Genomic DNA, 12,546 nt, shown 5'->3' on the forward strand with positions numbered 1-12,546 from the left:
ATGAAAAATTCAGCAATCTCCCCCCCCCCCCCCCCCAAAAAAAAAAAAACGATCTATCATAAGCAGGGTTGTCTCGGCAAATTTAGACCGATTGGCTGTAGTCAGTCAATGCTAATTCCTAGTCTGACTTTGTTCGGCTATTCGGAAGCTCAGCCTGGCTATCAGTTCTCCCTTCTGCCAGTAGGTGGCAGGGGTACCCCTGGCATTAGTGTGAGTATGGGTAATAAATATTCATATATGCAGAATTATGTTTGTGTTGGGGAGGATATATCCCTCCCTGGTGGGTGAGGCCTTCACCCTTGTTTGCGTGATAATGCCGTTCTCTCTTTTGTTCCCTCTGCAGACGAAGAGATCTACAAGCAAGCGGCAGTGATATTTGCTTTGGATTGCCATGTCAGCCAAAACAGTTAGAAAACTGTTTATTTGTGTGTAGCGGCCATAACCCTTTGTAGGGCGGCCCTAACTTACTGGGCTTACCGGTTACCTCCGCTTGGCTGGTTCTTTCACGTCTAGGGGTTCCCAGGGTTGATGCCCAACAACTTGAACGCTGACACAAATAAAGTCCTTTTGAAAGGTTTTATTTTGCAGTAATAACATTCAATAACACAGTCTCTCATGGGAATAGAGGGCACGGGTGAAGAACTCAGGCACCTTGAAACTGCCGATCTAACAAAGTCTCTAATTCCACCCAGAGAGTAGCCACTCGCAGCTTCAAGGCTGAACAGATCTCTAGCCAGAGATTATGGCAGTCAGCACGATGACTCAAAACTTGGAACAATCCTATGAACGTGTACAAGTTGTAACTGCGGGTGAACAGGAACCTTTTTCTTCAGTACCTGGAACGTTTTCTGTCTCCTCAATGGTACTGGAAAAAGCGTGGATTCGTCAATGTCCTTCCCAACTCAATAACCAGGCACTTCCCAGGATGCCACTTGCCGGTCCTCCTCCAAAGAGTCCTCCCCCGGTCACTTCCATGAGCTGTGGTGCCCCTCCAAGCCGAGAGCACACCCGGACACCTTGAATCCTCCCTCAGTTACTGAGCCTCGGACCAGCTGGGTCCGAGACTCGGGAACAGACGGATCCCTACCCCAGACCAGACGGGTCCATTGGGGGTAACTAACAGGAACATGTTGCGGGATGTTGGACACCCTCATGGGGCTACCCCGGTCCTGGAACCAGAACAGACCACTCGGGCCTCACAAACTCCTCTGTTGAACACATGACCTCAACCTCTTAAGTACCCCTTCCCAGACTCCTCAGCGGGGCCGGCACTCCCACTGATTGGTTCCGAGAAGGCTGATACTCAAAACGTCCAACCAGACCTGGTTCTGGCCTGTCATGTGCACCTCACTGCTCACATGACCAGGCAGAACTTCCAACACAGCCCAGCCAAACTGATGTCAAGGACAACCTACGTAATTAACCCTCAGAACCCCTACTGTTCTGAGGCAAAAACTAAATTTTCACCTGTATGACACTTTGTCCAAAATGTCATCCGCTACATGTGTTTTTCTTTTTTTTTTTTTTTGCAATATATTTTGTAACAATGTGTCTTTCCTTCTTATCCCCTTTCTCATCATGGCCAGGTCTAGGGGGGTGCTGGGGTGGGCTGCGACCCCCCCCCCCAGATTTCAGTTGCCCCCTCCAAAAGACTTGAGCTCACCCCCACCTGAGCCCAGGCCCCATAAGGTCCACATGTGGCACCCGGGTTTGCAAGCGGTACATATGGGTTGGTACTTTTTTTTCTTTTAACCAGTTCCAGTCCGGACCAGTTCTGACATTTCTCTCTTAAAGAGGGATTCCACCTACAAAAAAAATATTAAAAGCCAGCAGCTATAAATACTACCGCTGCTGACTTTTAACAAATGGACACTCACCTGTCCCGGGGTCCAGCGATGCCGGCAGCCGAGGCCGATCGATCGCTCGGCTCTCGGCTGCTGCCGCCACCATTCTAGGTGAGGGAATCAGGAAGTGAAGCGAATCGGCTTCACTTCCCGGTTCCCTACTGCGCATGCGCGAGTCGCGTAGCGCAATAGGAATTGTCCGCGCTGTCTCTGGGACCCGTGTGTATCCCAGCAGACAGCGCGGCAGGACAGGAAGAGGCATAGACTCCCACGGGAGTCTATGTCCGGAAGTGGGTGTAAATACCTGACTTTGTCTTCCGATCAGCGGAAGTTCCACTTTAGGGTGGAACCCCGCTTTAACTGTAAAAATCAGCTATTTTTTTGCTAGAAAAATGACTTAGAACCACCAAACATTGTATATATATTTTTAATCAGAGAACCTGGAGAATAAAATGTTGCTGCATTTTCTTATGATATTTGCACAGCGGTTTACCAATAGTAAAATTTCAGAACATAATACACTTCAATGCGTTTTAGTGCACACAAACACATTATAATACCCAATAAAAAAAAAAAAAAAAACATAAAAGATGATGTTATGCCACGTAAATAAGTACTGAACGTGCCACACTTTAAAAGTGCGCACGCCCGTGCAACGGCACCAAAATATGGTACCTAAAAATCCCAACAGGTAATGAATTAAAAGCCTTTATAGGTTACCATTTTATAATAACACAGTAGTTCTGGCAATAGAATTATTGATCTCGCTTTGACGTTCGCAGGTATACCGCACATGTGTGGTGGGATCACGGTTTACATACGTGTACTGCCGTGTGCTTTCCCATTTCTACGTGAGCAGGGCTGCTGATAGGGGGATACCAGGGCCGGACTGGGGATAAAAGCCACCCCTGGAAATAATTTCATAGCAGCTCCATACTATTATTATACCAGCCCAACCACATAACATCATTATTTTCTTGTTTGCAAAAGGGAAAAAACTTATTTTTTTAACCGCTTCAGCTCCGGAAGATTTTACCCCCTTCCTGACCAGAGCACTTTTTGGGATTCGGCACTGCGTCGCTTCAACTGACAATTGCGCGGTCGTGGGACGTTGCACCCAAACTAAATTGACGTCCTTTTTTTCCCACAAATAGAGATTTCTTTTGGTGGTATTTGATCATCTCTGCGTTTTTTATTTTTTGCGCTATAAACAAAAATAGAGCGACAATTTTGAAAAAAAAACGCAATCGTTTTTACTTTTTTTATATAATAAATATTGCCCAAATATATATAAAAAAAAAATAATTCTGAGTTTAGGCCGAAATGTATTCTTCTACATATTTTTGGTAAAAAAAAAAACGCAATAAGCATACATTGGTTTGCGCAAAAGTTATAGCGTCTACAAAATAGGGGCTAGTTTTATGCCATTTTTATTTTATTTTTTTATTAGTAATGGCGGCGATCTGTGTTTTTTATTGTGACTGCGACATTATGGCGGACACATCGGACACTTTTGACACTATTTTGGGACCATTGTCATTTTTACAGTGCTATAAAATTGCACTGATTACTGTGTAAATGACACTGGCAGTGAAGGGGTTAACCAATAGGGGACGATCAAGGGGTTAATGACAGGGAGCAGTAGATCTCTGTCATTACACAAGGCAGAACAGGGAACTGCCTTGTTTACATAGGCACTTCCCTGTTATGTGGCTCCGTGACACGATTGCCGGGAGGCCGGCGGACATCGAGTCCACGGGTGCCGCGGGCACGGTCACGCTGGGCTAGGTCAGATGCTGCAGATGGTAGAGGAGAGGTCAGAGGCTACAGATGGTACGGGAGAGGTCAGAGGCTGCGGGTGGTACAGGAGAGGTCAGAGGCTGTGGATGGTAAAGGAGAGGTCAGAGGCTGTGGATGGTACAGGAGAGGTCAGAGGCTGCGGATGGTACAGGAGAGGTCAGAGGCTGCGGATGGTAGAGGAGAGGTCAGAGGCTGCGGATGGTACAGGAGAGGTCAGAGGCTGCGGAGGGTAAAGTAGAGGTCAGAGGCTGCGGATGGTACAGGAGAGGTAAGAGGCTGCGGATAGTAGAGGAGAGGTAAGAGGCTGTGGAAGGTACAGGGGAGGTCAGAGGCTGCGGATGGTAGAGTAGAGGTCTGAGGCTGTGGGTGGTACAGGAGAGGTCAGAGGCTGTGGAGGTACAGGGGAGGTCAGAGGATGCGGATGGTAGAGGAGAGGTCTGAGGCTGTGGGTGGTACAGGAGAGGTCAGAGGCTGTGGAGGTACAGGGGAGGTCAGAGGCTGCGGATGGTAGAGGAGAGGTCAGAGGCTGCGGATGGTAGAGGAGAGGTCAGAGGCTGCGGATGGTAGAGGAGAGGTCAGAGGCTGCGGATGGTAGAGGAGAGGTCAGAGGCTGCGGATGGTAGAGGAGAGGTCAGAGGCTGCGGATGGTACAGGAGAGGTCAGAGGCTGCGGAGGGTAAAGTAGAGGTCAGAGGCTGCGGATGGTACAGGAGAGGTAAGAGGCTGCGGATAGTAGAGGAGAGGTAAGAGGCTGTGGAAGGTACAGGGGAGGTCAGAGGCTGCGGATGGTAGAGTAGAGGTCTGAGGCTGTGGGTGGTACAGGAGAGGTCAGAGGCTGTGGAGGTACAGGGGAGGTCAGAGGATGCGGATGGTAGAGGAGAGGTCTGAGGCTGTGGGTGGTACAGGAGAGGTCAGAGGCTGTGGAGGTACAGGGGAGGTCAGAGGCTGCGGATGGTAGAGGAGAGGTCAGAGGCTGCGGATGGTAGAGGAGAGGTCAGAGGCTGCGGATGGTAGAGGAGAGGTCAGAGGCTGCAGATGGTAGAGGAGAGGTCAGAGGCTGCAGATGGTAGAGGAGAGGTCAGAGGCTACGGATGGTAGAGGAGAGGTCAGAGGCTGCAGATGGTAGAGAAGAGGTCAGAGGCTGTAGATGGTACAGGAGAGGTCAGAGGCTGCGGATGGTAAAGGAGAGGTCAGAGGCTGCGGATGGTAAAGGAGAGGTCAGAGGCTACGGATGGTACAGGAGAGGTCAGAGGCTGCGGATGGAACAGGAGAGGTCAGAGGCTGCGGATGGAACAGGAGAGGTCAGAGGCTGCAGATGGTACGGGAGAGGTCAGAGGCTGCGGATGGAACAGGAGAGGTCAGAGGCTGCAGATGGTACAGGAGAGGTCAGAGTCTACAGATGGTACAGGAGAGGTCAGAGGCCGCTGATGGAACAGGAGAGGTCAGAGGCTGCGGATGGTACAGAAGAGGTCATAGGCCGCGGATGGAACAGGAGAGGTCAGAGGCTGCGGATGGAACAGGAGAGGTCAGAGGCTGCGGATGGTACGGGAGAGGTCAGAGGCTGCAGATGGTACGGGAGAGGTCAGAGGCTGCAGATGGTACAGGAGAGGTCGGAGGCTGCAGATGGTACAGGAGAGGTCAGAGGCTGCAGATGGTACGGGAGAGGTCAGAGGCCGCGGATGGAACAGGATAGGTCAGAGGCCGCGGATGGAACAGCAGTGGTCAGAGGCTGCGGATGGAATAGGAGTGGTCAGAGGCCGCGGATGGAACAGGAGAGGTCAGAGGCTGCGGATGGTACGAGAGAGGTCAGAGGCTGCAGATGGTACAGGAGAGGTCAGAGGCTGCGGATGGTAGAGGAGAGGTCAGAGGCTGCAGATGGTACAGGAGAGGTCAGATGCTGAGGATGGTACAGGAGAGGTCAGAGGTTACAGATGGTACAGGAGAGGTCAGAGGCTGAGGATGGTACAGGAGAGGTCAGAGGCCGCGGATGGTACAGGAGAGATCAGAGGCTGCGGATGGTACTGTAGAGGTCAAAGGCTGTGGAGGGGACGGGTCCGGTCTTACCCAGCCGTAAGAAGAGGCGCATGCCACAAGGCAAGACCTCACTGAGCGCCAGTGCTTTGCACTTAAATGTCACTACGCATGCACTCGCCTTTCTGAAAATTGCCACGCGTGTACAGGCTTTCCCAAGCACGGCTAGCTTCGGTCAGAGGTGGCACCCTTCACAGTTGCATGTCGGCCCGGCCCCACAGCCATATTTTTTTCAGGTGGCGCTGCCCTCAAAGTGGCCCAGGGTAGCCGGCAACCGGCCCACCGGGAAATTTCCCGGTATCCCGGTAGGCCATTTCAGTCCTAGGGGGTACCACTGGTTCTCCTGTAGGGGGCCCAGGCCCACAAGGGGGGGGGGGGCGGGATGGCAGAAATATTGAGGCGGGGGGCAAATGATGCACTGTGTGTCTCTCCCTGCAGCAGCTGAAAGCTGGCAAGAGGGAAAGAAAAAGGCTTTCAGCTGCTGCAGGGAGAGACCCAGGGCATCATTCTGTAATTGCCCAACCCCCTCCCTGATCCCCCTTCCTGTCCTGCCCACTTCTGATTCCAGTATGTACCTCCCCCTGTGCCATGGCCACCCTCCCACAGCTCTGCTGGCTTCCCTCTCCAGCTGGCTGCTGCGGGTACATAGGGGGATGTGAAGGAACTGAAGAATCTGTGTCCTCAATCCCTTTTTCTGTCTCAAAGGAGAGATGTCAGGGATCTGTTTAGACTGCTGATATCTCACTCATGCCCCTCCAACGGTGTTGGAAAAAAAAAAATTGTAAAAAAAATAAATAAAAATGTAAAAAATAAATTGTAAAAAATAATTTTTAAAAATTGCAAAACAAAATTATTTTTTTAAATAATTAAAAATAATTTAAAAAACTGTAAAAATAAAAAGAAAAATTGTAAAGAAATACTAAAAAAAGGAAGGGGTCATTGAAATGGGTTCTCTGGTCCGAACAGCGTGGGCCCTGTCAGGTGTATATTAAAAATAAATAGTGTATTATATAAGTATTACATTTTTGTTTTTTAAAGTGTCCACCCCCCCGATGCTTGCACACAAAGGCGAACTCATACGTAGGTCACACATGCATATGTAAACAGTGTTCGCCCCGGACATGTGATGTATCACCGTGAACTTTATAGCGAGAGCAATAATTTGAGCACCAAAGCTCCTGTGTAACCCTGAACTAGCAACTTGTAAAAGCATCGCCTATGGAGATTTTTTAGGTCACATCGTTTGCCACTGTTCTATGGGCATACACAATTTTTAACCACTTAAGGACCGGGCCTCTTTTTGAGATTTGTTGTTAAGTTAAAAACAGTTTTTTTTTTGCTAGAAAATTACTTAGAACCCCCAAACATTATACATTTTTTTCTAACGCCCTAGAGAATAAAATGGCGGTCGTTGCAATACTTTCTGTCACACCATATTTGCGCAGCAGTCTTACAAGCGCATTTTTTATGGAAAAATACACTTTTTTCAATAAAAAAATAAGACAACAGTAAAGTTAGCCCAATTTTTTTTTATATTTTGAAAGATAATGTTACGTCGAGCAAATTGATACCCAACATGTCACACTTCAAAATTGCGCCCCCCTCATGGAAGGGCGACAAACTTTTACCCTTAAAAATCTCCATAGGCGATGTTTAAAAAATTCTACAGGTTGCCTCTTTTGAGATACAGAGGAGATCTGATTCTAGAATTATTGCTCTCGCTCTACCGATCGTGGCGATACCTCACATGGGTGGTTTGAACACCGTTTTCATATGCGGGTGCTACTCACGTATGCGTTCGCTTCTGCACGCGAGCTCGGCGGGACGGGGCACGTTTAAAAAAACATTTATTTTTTTCTTATTTATTTTACCTTTTATTTTTTATTTTTACACTGTTCTTTTAAAAAACAAATGTGTCACTTTTATTCCTATTACAAGGAAGGTAAACATCCCTTGTAATAGAGAAAAAAGCATGACAGGTCCTCTTAAATATGAGATTTGAGGCCAAAAAGACCTCACATCTCATATTAAGTGCTCATGCACACGGATGTTTTAAAAAACTGGCTGCAAACCTAGCTACGACGCCTGGAAATATCGGTGTTAAAAACGCGATTTTTACTGCGTTTTGCATTGGCGTTTTTGCGCGTTTTTTAGCGTTAGCGTTAAGTAACGTTTTTTAAAGAAACACATCTCTTGGCTATAGCACTCCCAAATTTCCCACAATGCCACAGAAAATAAAGAAATTATGTTACGCGTTTATGCGCGTTTTTCCGCGATTCGCGTTTTTACAACTCTAGCAACGCACCACGGAACGCATTGGTCCTGTTTTTTTTTTTAAAGCTTAAAAACGCCTATGCCGTTTGCAGCTCAAAAACACCTAGGTGGGCATGAAGCCATAGACTAACATGGACAGGCGTTTTTAAGCTGCAAAAAACGCTCCAAAAAGCGCCTGTAAAAACGTCCGTGTGCATGAGGCCTTACACCAAAATGCAAAAAATAAATAATTGTCATTTAATTTTTTTTTTTTTTAAATGGCTCTTTAAGAGCTATGGGCGGAAGTGACGTTTTGACATCACTTCCGCCCTGCAATGGTATGGAGACGGGTGGGGGCTATCTTCCCCTCACTACCCAGTATGGAACAACAATTGATCTCCTCTGTTGCTGTCGGCGGCTCAGGTAAGCGGCGGAGGGCACCGGCGAATCCACCGCAGAGACCACTATTATCGGAAACCGGCCAGCCGGCCGAAGAAGAGGATACTAAGGTTATGGCAGCTAGCTACTGCCAAAACAACGATATTCCTCTACAAAGTTGGGACGTTTATCGGCGTGTGGCGCTCCGGAAGTGGTTAAGCATGACATGTTAGGTATCTATTCACTCGGCGTAACATCATCTTTAATATTTTACCAAACAACCGGGCATTATATTGTGTTTGTGTGCACTAAAATTAAATTGTATTTTTTAACGCAAAAAAAAAATGTGTTACCACCTTATTTTTTTTACATCTCCCCAACCACAAATGAAAGCAAGGCCTTAGGGCTCATTCACACAGGTGGCTGGGAGGGAGGTAAAAGCAGGAGGTTGAGCTGTAGTTTTATTGCCACCTGAACAAGGACATGCTGCTATTCAGGGCTGTACACATGGCAAAATTGAAATGACATGCACTGCACACAGCAGGTCAGCATTTTCAGGGTTAAACAGGTGGTGGTGACATATGGCCTCCTCACCACCTGTCAAACACCTGCAATGATAGCTGCATGTCTGGAGGAGACCTTTCAGACCTCATTCCTCCTCCAGAGCCTCCCTAGAACCCTACAGTTCCATGCACCCCTCCTTCATCCCACTAACATAGAGTGCCACAGGCTGATCGCCTCCATGCCACGCCGCATTGATGCGGTAATTCATAAAAAAGGAGTCCCGACCAAGTATTGAGTGCATTCTATACTGTACATACTTTTCGGTAAGCCAACATTTCTGTATTAAAAATCCATTTTTTTTTTTTTTTTTTTTTTAATTGGTCTCATGTAATATTCTAATTTTCTGAGATAGTGAATTTTGGGTTTTCACCAGCTGTAAGTCATAATCATCAAAATTAAAAGAAAGAATTGCTTAAAATATATCACTCTGTGTATAACGCATCTATATATAAAATATATGAATTTGAATATATAATGTTGACCAAGGTGAAGGCAGGGATCCTCTGGGCTGGATGGCTTAAGTAGGCAGGACTGACGAGCAGGATATCATCAACAGCTGAGTAACTGTGGAGGGATGGGAGCTGGCAATTAGCTGACAGCTGAGCGACCAGCTCAGAGAAGGAAGGGCTGAGCCCAGCCCTGACACCTCCTCTGTGCAGTTGGTTTTGCACAGGGCAGCCTGGATCCTCCTCTTCTCCAGGACCCTATTTGCCGGTGTTCGTGCAGATAGTGTCCTCTTCTCCGGTCCTTCTTTGCTGGTCTTGGCCCCTCCCTCCTGTTGAGTGCCCCCACAGCAAGCAGCTTGCTATGGGGACACCCGAGTTGAGCTGCAGCTCCGTGTGTCCATTTAGAGGCAGAGCTTCCGTTCGGCCCAGTCCCCTATCTCTCCTGATTGGCTGAGACACAGCAGAGGTGCCATTGGCTCCTGCTGCTGTCAATAAAAGTCAGTTAGCCAATCAGGAGGGAGAGTCCCAGTTGGCCGAGGGACTTGTGGTCATCACTGGACACTGAGGGACCTCAGGCAAGTATTAGGGGGACTGCTACACATAGAAGGTTTTTTTTATCCTAATGCATAGAATGCATTAAAGTGGTGTTGCACATAAAAAAAAAAAAAATCAAAATTCCCAAAAAAAAATAAAACATTTGATTTTTTTTAACTCGCCTCTAAATGCCTGTTGCCAGGGGGTCCCTCGTAGCCTGCCTCCTTCAGTGCCTGGGCTCTTGACGTGACTTCCCCTCGGCGCAGGAAGAGCTAAGCTCTGCCCCCTCCCACCTGTCAGTCATCTGGGACACGTCACAGGTCCCAGATGACTGCGCGGCCAATAACAGCGCACGGCGCTGCTCGTGCATGCGCCGCTCGCGCATGTGCAGTGGGTGCCCGGCTGTGAAGCCACAGCCGGGTGCCCACAGTTAGAATGCCGGCACCGCCGAGCGGAGGGGAAAACAAGCGGGGCTTCATTCCCCCGCATCGCTGGACCCTGGGACAGGTAAGTGTCCGATTATTAAAAGTCAGCAGCTGCAGTATTTGTAGCTGCTGACTTTTTTTTTTTTTTTTTTAAGGGGAACTCCTCTTTAAGGTTAAAAAAAAAAACTTCTGCCTTTACAACTCCTTTAAATTCATTCATAACAGCTTTGTGGACATTGTGATCATGTGATTGCATAGGAACCACATGATCCCCCAGCCGATCAAGATAGCCAAGTACAAGGAACTGCAATCCGTTGTGTCCTGTAGACACAGCTCTTGCAAAAGCAGAACGCTGCTCACCTCCTGGGGGGGGGGGGGGGGGGGTGCCAAGCGTGCATGTGGCAAGTGATGTATGGGTACGTCACTTAGCCTGTAGCTGCCACCTGTCGGCAGGGAATCAAGGCTGCCGCAGTCTGTCCCCCTGTCCGATGATCCCCTGATGTGCCCGCCAATCGGGTAAGTGCCGGTGGGCCGGCAAACAACGAGGGGGGGTGTTTGTTGAGAGGGGCATGGTTGTTTGCTGACCCCCCCCCCCCCCAACAAAAAATCACCAGCCGCCACTGCTTGGCTGTGATAAATGCCTCAGCACCACTGACGCCTCAGGTTTCACACATTAGCAGAGGTAGGTTAGTGATTTTTCAATACCTTGGGGTCACCCTGGAATAAGACTTGGGACTTTGTAGCAAATAACAGAGTATATTGTCAAGTAATTATTAAATAAGACATGCGTCAAAAAACTACAGTAAACCCAATTCAGGCCAGCATAAACGGTAGCGTTTCTCACTACATCAGCAGCGATGGGCAACCAAGATAGGTACCAATACAGCTAGAGACTAAGTTGCCAATGGGCTCTGGATGCTAAACCTCTGCCTTTTTATAAGGGAAGATTGCAATTTAATGGGTATAATAATTGCTCTCAACAGCAAGTGAACTATGTGCAGTCCTTAAAGTTAGTCGTCTGACAGCTACGTTGGGGCCCTTGAAGACATTGGCACACTTATTGGTGTTAGCTAGTCATGCATCCAGTGGGGTAGTCTTAAAACAATGGGCTCCTTAGGACACTGAAGTGGGAGGGGCCTGGTAATGTGTTAAGGTTCTGGGATACAGGCTCTGGGCAAACTAGCAGACAATGCCAGTGGCGTAACTAGAACCTTCAGGGCCCCGATGCAAGAAACCATGAAGGGCCCCCCTGAACCCCAGCCAGGGCCCTTCCCTCCGAGTCTGGCGGTGGAACTCCAGGGTGTGGTCACAGGTATGACCTTTTGTGAGCCCTGTACTTCCACCACTGGTATCAGTAGTTTTTTTTTATTAGTTTTTTTTTTTAATTTTTAGGTGCCCCATTGGGGGACTGTCCCTAGGCAGGATGGGGTCCCCGTCCCCAGAAGAGATGAGGTCCTTTTGTCCAGGGCATATGAAGTTACTGCCCCCAGGTGAGAAGGGGTCCCTGTCCCTAGGGGAGATGGGGGTCCCTGTCCCCACGTGAGAAGGGGTCCCTGTCCTCAGGGGGAGATGGAGGGAGTATGTAATGGTGTGTGGAGGATGGGGTCCTCTCACTCACCATGACCAAGCTGCAGGCTGCGCACTCATCCATGTTGGCCTGGGCTCCATCCAGTGTGCTGGACGGGCGATCAGCATATCTCCCAGAAAGACCTTTCATCATCTGTGTATGACGAGGGAGGAGGAGGGCTGGCAGACAAGCCTGCAGTGTCCTCCAGGGAGCTGGCTCTCATAGGGCTACACTGCATCTGTGTGCTTAAAGTTTGTTTACCCGGGAGAAGTATGCAGTGCAGTGTGTGCCGGATTCAGGGCGGGGGGGCGGGGCAGGACTCTGGCTGGGGAGAACAGACATCGGACTGAGCGGCAATGCATGGAGCAGGAGAGGGGTACTCTGAGGAGCCGCCCGAGGACACAGGTCATGTGGGGAATGCACAACTAAAGAGCAGCCAGTGCGATAGTCGAGCATGGAGCTCTGCTAGCCACCCTCCACCTCCAGCCATCCGTGTGCATGGTGCACTGGTACCCCTAGCTGCCTATGCTGCTGCCGGCCATATGTAGAGGGGGCTGCATGGGCCCCCTGCATCACAGGGCCCAGTTGCGGTCGCGACTGCTGCACCCCCTATAGTTACGCCCCTGGACAATGCTGAAGTCTAGGCCAGATGCCCACATGTCTTGTTAACGTCCCCTTCCCCATTGTGATGCCACCAGGCAGCAA

The sequence above is a fragment of the Lithobates pipiens genome, unplaced genomic scaffold, assembly GCF_037356315.1.
Source record: "Lithobates pipiens isolate NorthernLeopardFrog02 unplaced genomic scaffold, aLitPip1_a1.2 Scaffold_18, whole genome shotgun sequence".
In the NCBI taxonomy this organism is placed as follows: Eukaryota; Metazoa; Chordata; class Amphibia; order Anura; family Ranidae; genus Lithobates; species Lithobates pipiens.